The sequence below is a fragment of the Pan paniscus genome, chromosome 1 (assembly GCF_029289425.2).
Source record: "Pan paniscus chromosome 1, NHGRI_mPanPan1-v2.0_pri, whole genome shotgun sequence".
In the NCBI taxonomy this organism is placed as follows: Eukaryota; Metazoa; Chordata; class Mammalia; order Primates; family Hominidae; genus Pan; species Pan paniscus.
Genome location: NC_073249.2, coordinates 96,831,625 through 96,839,908, shown reverse-complemented (window position 1 = coordinate 96,839,908; position 8,284 = coordinate 96,831,625). Strand labels below are relative to the sequence as shown.

Sequence of the window (8,284 nt, the reverse complement as noted above, 5' to 3'; positions counted from 1 at the left end):
GCTTTGTTCTTTTGGCTCAGGATTGACTTGGTGATGCAGGCTCTTTTTTGGTTCCATATGAACTTTAAAGTAGTTTTTTCCAATTCTGTGAACAAAGTCATTGGTAGCTTTATGGGGATGGCATTGAATCTGTAAATTACATTGGGCAGTATGGCCATTTTCACGATATTGATTCTTCCTACCCATGAGAATGGAATGTTCTTCCATTTGTTTGTATCCTCTTTTATTTCCTTGAGCAGTGGTTTGTAGTTCTCCTTGAAGAGGTCCTTCACATCCCTTGTAAGTTGGATTCCTAGGTATTTTATTCTCTTTGAAGCAATTGTGAATGGGAGTTCACTCATGATTTGGCTCTCTGTTTGTCTGTGGCTGGTGTATAAGAATGCTTGTGATTTTTGTACATTGATTTTGTATCCTGAGACTTTGCTGAAGTTGCTTATCAGCTTAAGGAAATTTTGGGCTGAAACAATGGGGTTTTCTGGGTATACAATCATGTCGTCTGCAAACAGGGACAATTTGACTTCCTCTTTTCCTAATTGAATACCCTTTATTTCCTTCTCCTGCCTAATCGCCCTGGCCAGAACTTCCAACACTATGTTGAACAGGAGTGGTGAGAGAGGGCATCCCTGTCTTGTGCCAGTTTTCAAAGGGAATGCTTCCAGTTTTTGCCCATTCAGTATGATATTGACTGTGGGTTTGTCATAGATAGCTCTTATTATTTTGAGATACGTCCCATCAATACCTAATTTATTGAGAGTTTTTAGCATGAAGGGTTGTTGAATTTTGTCAAAGGCCTTTTCTTCATCTATTGAGATAATCATGTGGTTTTTGTCTTTGGTTCTGTTTATATGCTGGATTACATTTATTGATTTGCGTATATTGAACCAGCCTTGCATCCCAGGGATGAAGCCCACTTGATCATGGTGGATAAGCTTTTTGATGTGCTGCTGGATTCGGTTTGCCAGTATTTTACTGTGGATATTTGCATCAATGTTCCTCAAGGATATTGGTCTAAAATTCTCTTTTTTGGTTGTGTCTCTGCCCGGCTTTGGTATCAGGATGATGCTGGCCTCATAAAATGAGTTAGGGAGGATTCCCTCTTTTTCTATTGATTGGAATAGTTTCAGAAGGAATGGTACCAGTTCCTCCTTGTACCTCTGGTAGAATTTGGCTGTGAATCCATCTGGTCCTGGACTCTTTTTCGTTGGTAAGGTATTGATTATTGCCACAATTTCAGCTCCTGTTATTGGTCTATTCAGAGATTCAACTTCTTCCTGGTTTAGTCTTGGGAGAGTGTATGTGTCGAGGAATTTATCCATTTCTTATAGATTTTCTAGTTTATTTGCATAGAGGTGTTTGTAGTATTCTCTGATGGTAGTTTGTATTTCTGTTGGATCAGTGGTGACATCCCCTTTATCATTTTTTATTGTGTCTATTTGATTCTTTCTCTTTTTTTCTTTATTAGTCTTGCTAGTGGTCTATCAATTTTGTTGATCCTTTCAAAAAACCAGCTCCTGGATTCAGTAATTTTTGAAGGGTTTTTTATGTCTCTATTTCCTTCAGTTCTGCTCTGATTTTAGTTATTTCTTGCCTTCTGCTAGCTTTTGAATGTGTTTGCTCTTGCTTCTCTAGTTCTTTTAATTGTTATGTTAGGGTGTCAATTTTGGATCTTTCCTGCTTTCTCTTGTGGGCACTTAGTGCTATAAATTTCCCTCTACACACTGCTTTGAATGTGTCCCAGAGATTCTGATATATTGTGTCTTTGTTCTCGTTGGTTTCAAAGAACATCTCTATTTCTGCCTTCATTTCGTTATGTACCCAGTAGTCATTCAGGAGCAGGTTATTCAGTTTCCATGTAGTTGTGCAGTTTTGAGTGAGATTCTTAATCCTGAGTTCTAGTTTGATTGCACTGTGATCTGAGAGATAGTTTGTTATAATTTCTGTTCTTTTACATTTGCTGAGGAGAGCTTTACTTCCAAGTATGTGGTCAATTTTGGAATAGGTGTGGTGCTGAAAAAAATGTATATTCTGTTGATTTGGGGTGGAGAGTTCTGTAGATGGTCTGCTTGGTGCAGAGCTGAGTTCAATTCCTGGGTATCCTTGTTGACTTTCTGTCTCATTGATCTGTCTAATGTTGACAGTGGGGCAAATTGGATAAAGAGTCAAGACCCATCAGTGTGCTGTATTCAGGAAACCCATCTCACGGGCAGAGACACACATAGGCTCAAAATAGAAGGTTGGAGGAAGATCTACCAAGCAAATGGAAAACAAAAAAAGGCAGGGGTTGCAATCCTAGTCTCTGATAAAATAGACTTTAAACCAACAAAGATCAAAAGAGACAAAGAAGGCCATTACTTAATTGTAAAGGGATCAATTCAACAAGAAGAGCTAACTATCCTAAATATATATGCACCCAATACAGGAGCACCCAGATTCATAAAGCAAGTCCTGAGTGACCTACAAAGAGACTTAGACTCCCACACATTAATAATGGGAGACTTATTAAGTGATTTTTAAAACAGATCAGTTTAAAAGGGATTGCAAGGAGAAGGAGTGTTTGATCCAATTTAGGTGAATTATTAGCAACAAATTTGTTAGAAAGCAGGTCATTAAGCTACAGAATGTCAGGCAGGAGTAAAAAGGGAGTTAAACAGTACATAATAGAGTTCCTGCATTTCAAGATAAAAAACTGATTTCCGGAAAGGCAGAGAAAAGTAATTAAGATCAATCAAAAATTATTTCAGAATCACACCTGGAGTCCAGTTCCCTAGGTTCCCAGCCAGCCCTCTACTCTTTCTCCTGCAGCCTAGTCTTGTTTTCAGGAGTGACTGAGAAAGTTTGTGGTCTCTGTTGAGCTGGTCTGGAATACTAGGGAGCTGTTTCCAGAAGCAGTGAAGCCAACATAAAATTTCAGAAGGGTCATTGCAGTCACTGAGGGGTGAACCCTATTTTTCGAGAAGGTGGGTGGGCCATAATATCAAACAGGTGTGAGGTAGGTGATAGGTAGCACCTGCACAGTATAGCATTGGCAAGAACTCAGAGACACCTGGAAACAGTAGACTGTAGAAATTGTCCAACAAGGTAATGAGTAGTTGCCAAACTGGCAGGAGAGAGTAAAGTCACTCAGGTCTGCTAGATATGTATGTGTTAAAATGGCTTCATATTATTGCTGATTTCAGTGATGGAAAAGTCTAGAGACAACTCTAGGACTAACTACAATTAAATAGGCTGATCCAGAATGGAGAAATGTGTTCTATAGTATGCAGCTATTATGCATATAAAGTAGCTCAAACATTTTAAAGGGGAGTTTGGACAGGAAGCACAAAAAGATTTAAAGATCTGCCTGACCGTTGAGCCATGAATTCTATTCTAGAAATTCGTTAAGAATTATTCATGCTTGTACACAAAGATTTATACATCAAGATATTCATTTCAGCATTGTATCTAATAGTAAAAAGCTGGTAACAACCTAAATGCATACTAGTGAATAATGGCATCCATAATTGATGGAGTGTCCATGTATTAAAATTACACAGCAGCTATTAAAGGAAATATTACAGAAGAATTATTAATCATATTGAAAAATGATCAGGTTATATTTAAAAAGCAAGCCCCAAACAATATAAGCAAAAAAGAATCTTGTGAATAATATATGCATGAAAGTCGATTTATATAAAAAAAAATCCTGATACAAAATTCAGCAAAATATAACTGGTTATTTCTTCCTGTTCACATGATATTGTTCATTTGCTTTTTTGAATGGCTCTGTTTTTTCTTATTATATAATATGTAAAGTTATTTCATTTTTAAAACATTTTATCACGATATTAAAAATACAGAAGTCAGTGAAGATGCTGCTGAGCTAAGGAAAAATGTGTGTCCTGCTTATCCAGAACATTCCTCAGGCTCTACACAGATCCCAGATGAACAGTAAAATGGTGGGGGCCTCCCTTCCATGTTGAAGTAGGGTCCATGGAGATAAATGCTTCAACGTGCCTGGTAGAAGGCTGATGCCAAGGAACCCTAAACCTTTAGAGTAAATGGAGAGGACAGAACTACTCTCCTATCTTCTCACCCTTCCTCCCTTTAGTCATTCTTGCCTCTCTACAAAGGTTAGTTGGAATGCTTTACCGAAAAGTGCTTTGTAAGCACAGACTCCATAAAATCAACCTTAGCTTCTTAAAAACTGTCTGGTCACAACTGGGTCTATGTGTCATTTTCAAATATGACATTTCAGTCAAAGCCTTGGTTATAGAACCAAGATTTTCAGTTATATCCAGTTACAAGAAGGATAAATTCCTATTGGACATATGCAAATAATTATGTCATCATGAAAATAAGAATCCTCAATGAGTGCCAAATTCTAGAGGGATTAGGCAAGGAGAAAACGATAAATGTTCTATTTCTGTTTATAAAAGTATAATCTAATTATTGTTGCAAGTTATGGATACTGTAAAAGAGAAAGAAGTGTCTTATAATCCATTCAGAAAATAGAACATAAAAGAATCAACAATGTTTCAAGTAAAAATCCATAAATATTATAATTGCACTTCATCAGTTCATCTGGTACCTGTAATTAATTTTTGTTCTGGTTGATCTTGGGTTAGCAGTTTTATCAAGCAATCAGTTTCTCCAATATAGTTCTGGAAATCCTTACTCAGTCTAGTGGGATGGTCTTAAAGTCATTTAAGCAATGCAATCAGAAGCCTGCACTCTAGTGTATCTGTTATAGATTTTTTTCCATGTGTCCCTGAGACTTTTCCTTTTTATTTAAGATTAAGCATTTTGGCTTGTAACTTATTAAAAACGTTTTCATACGGGAATCAGAGTAAAACAAAAACTATCTGTGCATGACAAGACTTAAAACGGCTATGGTTAAAGATATGATAATGTGTCCAGAATTTAGTCCTTCCGGTGGGTTCTTGGACTTGCTGACTTCAAGAATGAAGCCGCGGACCCTCACGGTGAGTGTTACAGTTCTTAAAGATGGTGTGTCTGGAGTTTGTTCCTTCAGATGTTCAGATGTGTCCGGAGTTTCTTCCTTCTGGTGGGTTCGTGGTCTCACTGACTTCAGGAGTGAAGCTGCAGGCCTTCATGGTGAGTGTTACAGCTGTTAAAGGTGGCGTGTCCAGAGTTGTTTGTTTGTTCCTCCCAGTGGGTTTGTGGTCTCGCTGACTTCAGGAATGAAGCTGCAGACCCCCTCAGTGTTACAGCTCATAAAGGTAGTGCAGACCCAAACAGTGAGCAGGAGCTAAATCTATTGTGAAGAGCAAAAAGACAAAGCCTCCACAGCAAACGCCTCCACAGCATGGAAGGGGACCCGAGCTGGTTGCCTCTGCTGCCTCGGGTGGCCAGCTTTTATTCCCCGCCCACATTCTGCTGATTGGTCCATTTTACAGAGCACTGATTGGTCCATTTTACAGAGTGCTGATTGGTCCGTCTTTGCAGAGTGCTGATTGGTGCGTTTACAAACTTTAGCTAGACACAGAGTGCTGACTGGTGCGTTTTTACAGAGTGCTGATTGGTGCACTTACAAACCTTTAGGTAGATGCAAAGCGCTGATTGGTGCATTTTTACAGAGTGCTGATTGGTGCATTTACAATCCTTTAGCTAGACAGAAAAGTTCTCCAAGTACCCATTCTACCCAGGAAGTCCAGCTGGCTTCACCTGTCAATAAGAGTTTATTATTAAGTAATTGACAAGGAAATTTGGTTGTCTCTGTCATAGATATTTAAAACAACAACCAGATTTATGACTAAAATTATCCCAAGGCATATCCTGAGCAGTGGAGGTATTGACAAATTCCTATGAATGTCAATTTCTGAAATAGTCATGTTAATAACATTTATCCATGCAAATATCACATAGAGAAGGTTAAGCATCTCTTCTCATTTGACAACACATTTAATGCAATTTAACTATCAAAAACCATTACTTTGTTTAAAATTTCTCTTTTTACAAGGTGAAAGAAAAAAATCTTTCATGATTTTCCAGGGGCCCTCTGGGAAATATTAAGGTCAATTTGAGATCAAGATTTCATTTCAGGTTTTATTTTGGGAAGGCAAAACTGCCAAAAATGTTAAAAGGTTTGAACACTTGACTAAATAAGATTATTGATCACTATGAAACCATACTTGCCTACCTAGTTAACCAAAGTGACTATAAAAAACTACAAAAGTAACTATAGGAAGGAACCTTATTGTAAAATACCTTAGTTTTTTTTCAAAGAGAGAAGACTTGGTTGTTTTAAATAGTCAGGACATGGAAAAGGTCAACATAAAGCATAGGACATCATTCTGATAAGACACAGAACCTTTGTTTCCCAGGCAGTTACATACAAGGTAAACTTAACAAAACCTTTTATAGTCTCTTATTTTTTTTTCTTTTTTTCCCTCTGCATTCCTCTAGTCAATCTTGGCTGCCACAATCACAGACAAAAAGCATGAGGACGTTTTTCTTCTTGCATCTGTGGTGGAAACTTTAGCAGCAGACAATACCTGCTCCAGGCATGTCAGATAGATGCATTTCAATCTTGTAAGGAGCAGGACATCCAACCATGGGGTTACAACTCCTGGCTGACTGACAACTGTGCGACTATAAACATTGATGATCAAATGAAGGAAGGTCCTTGGTTATAATAGACACAATATGGCAGCAGGGTGCTTAAGATGCCACCGTGTGCTGTGGACAAATGTATATCACCCTTTTTGTTGTAGATGGAAAGTTATTAAACAGAATCTAAAATTACAACCAGTTTCTGTTGGGGTTAAAGAAGTAGGCATTCCATGGTGGACCCAAATTATCCTGGAGAATGACCCACCCAAAAACAAGGGAGACTCTGAGAGGCCTTATGGAATACTTAGACTAAATCACATCTGGATGTGACCACCACTCCTTTAACCCCAATGTAGGCGTCCAACATTTTGGGTACAAAACGTGGCTAACTGCTCTCAGGCCATTAGTACACAATGGCAACAATAAGCATGGTGGATTAAACAATATTGGCCCACCTGACAGAAAAGGGCTTTAGGGAACATAGGTGCTGATATAAGCATTGTGGGACAATCTAAATTCCTCACCCTTTCTTAAACAGTTTTATGAAGCTATAATTCACATACCGTACAATTCACCAATTTGAAGTATACAATTAAATTAACTTTAGTATATTCACAAATATGTGTAACCATCACAACAGTGAATTTCAGCACAATTTCATCACTGAAAAAAGAAAATGCCACCTTCAGCTATCATCCTCCTATTTTTTTACCCTCTCCCCCAACCCTAAGCAACCACTAATCTACTTTCTGTGTCTGTAGATTTTCCTACCCTGGACATTTCAAATGAATGACATTATATAATACATGGTCTTTTGTGACTGCTTTCTTTCACTTAGAATAAAGTTTTCAAGGCTCATTTGTGTTCTGGTATTAATCAGTTCTTCATGTCTTTTTAAAAAATTTTTGTTGTAATAAAATATGCATAACATTTATCATTTTAACCATTTTAAATATATAGTTCAGTGATATTAATTACACTCATATTGCTATGTAATCATCACCACCATCCATCTCCATAACTCTTTTCATCTTGTAAAACTGAAATGTTATACCCATAAAAATAACAACCCATTTTCTCCTTTCCCCAGGCCCTGGCAACCACTACTCTATTTTATGTCTCCAGGATTTTGACTATTCTATGTACCGCATGTAAGTGGAATAATAGAGTATTTATCTTTTAATGACAAGCTTATTTCACTTAGAATAATATCCTCAAGATTCATCTATGTCATAGCATATGTAAGAATTTCCTTCCTTTTTAAGGCCAAATGATATTCCACCATAGGTATATGCCACATTTGTCTTATTCATACTTCCATTAATGAACACCTGCGTTGCTTCCACATTTAAGCTATTATGAATAATACTGCTATGAACATGGGTATATAAATATCTCTTCATGTCCCTGCTTTCAATTCATTGAAGTATATACCCAGATATGGAATTTATAGTTCATATTGTAAATCTAGTTTTAGTTTTTTAAGAAAAGGTCATACTGTTTTCCAGAGCAGCTGTACCATTTTAAACTACTACCATCAGTGCACAAAGGTTCCAAATTCTCCACGTCCTCACCAACACTTTCTATTTTCTGGCATTTTGATGGTAGCCATCCTAATGGATATGAGATGGTACCTCATTGTAGTTTTGATTTACATTTCTCTAATGGTTAGTGATGTTCAGTATCTTTTCATGTTCTTATTGGCTATGGTATACCTTGGCCAATTTTTTCT

At 37.4% G+C, this 8,284-nt stretch overlaps 1 non-coding gene across 1 annotated transcript; it reads right to left on the bottom strand.

The window, feature by feature from the left end:
- Window positions 1-6,389: 6,389 nt before the first annotated feature.
- LOC112438465 (small nucleolar RNA SNORA31) lies at window positions 6,390-6,522 on the bottom strand. The gene has a single exon (XR_003026880.1). It is a non-coding gene; the product is annotated as a small nucleolar RNA SNORA31 (small nucleolar RNA).
- Between the last annotated feature and the right edge of the window lie 1,762 nt (window positions 6,523-8,284).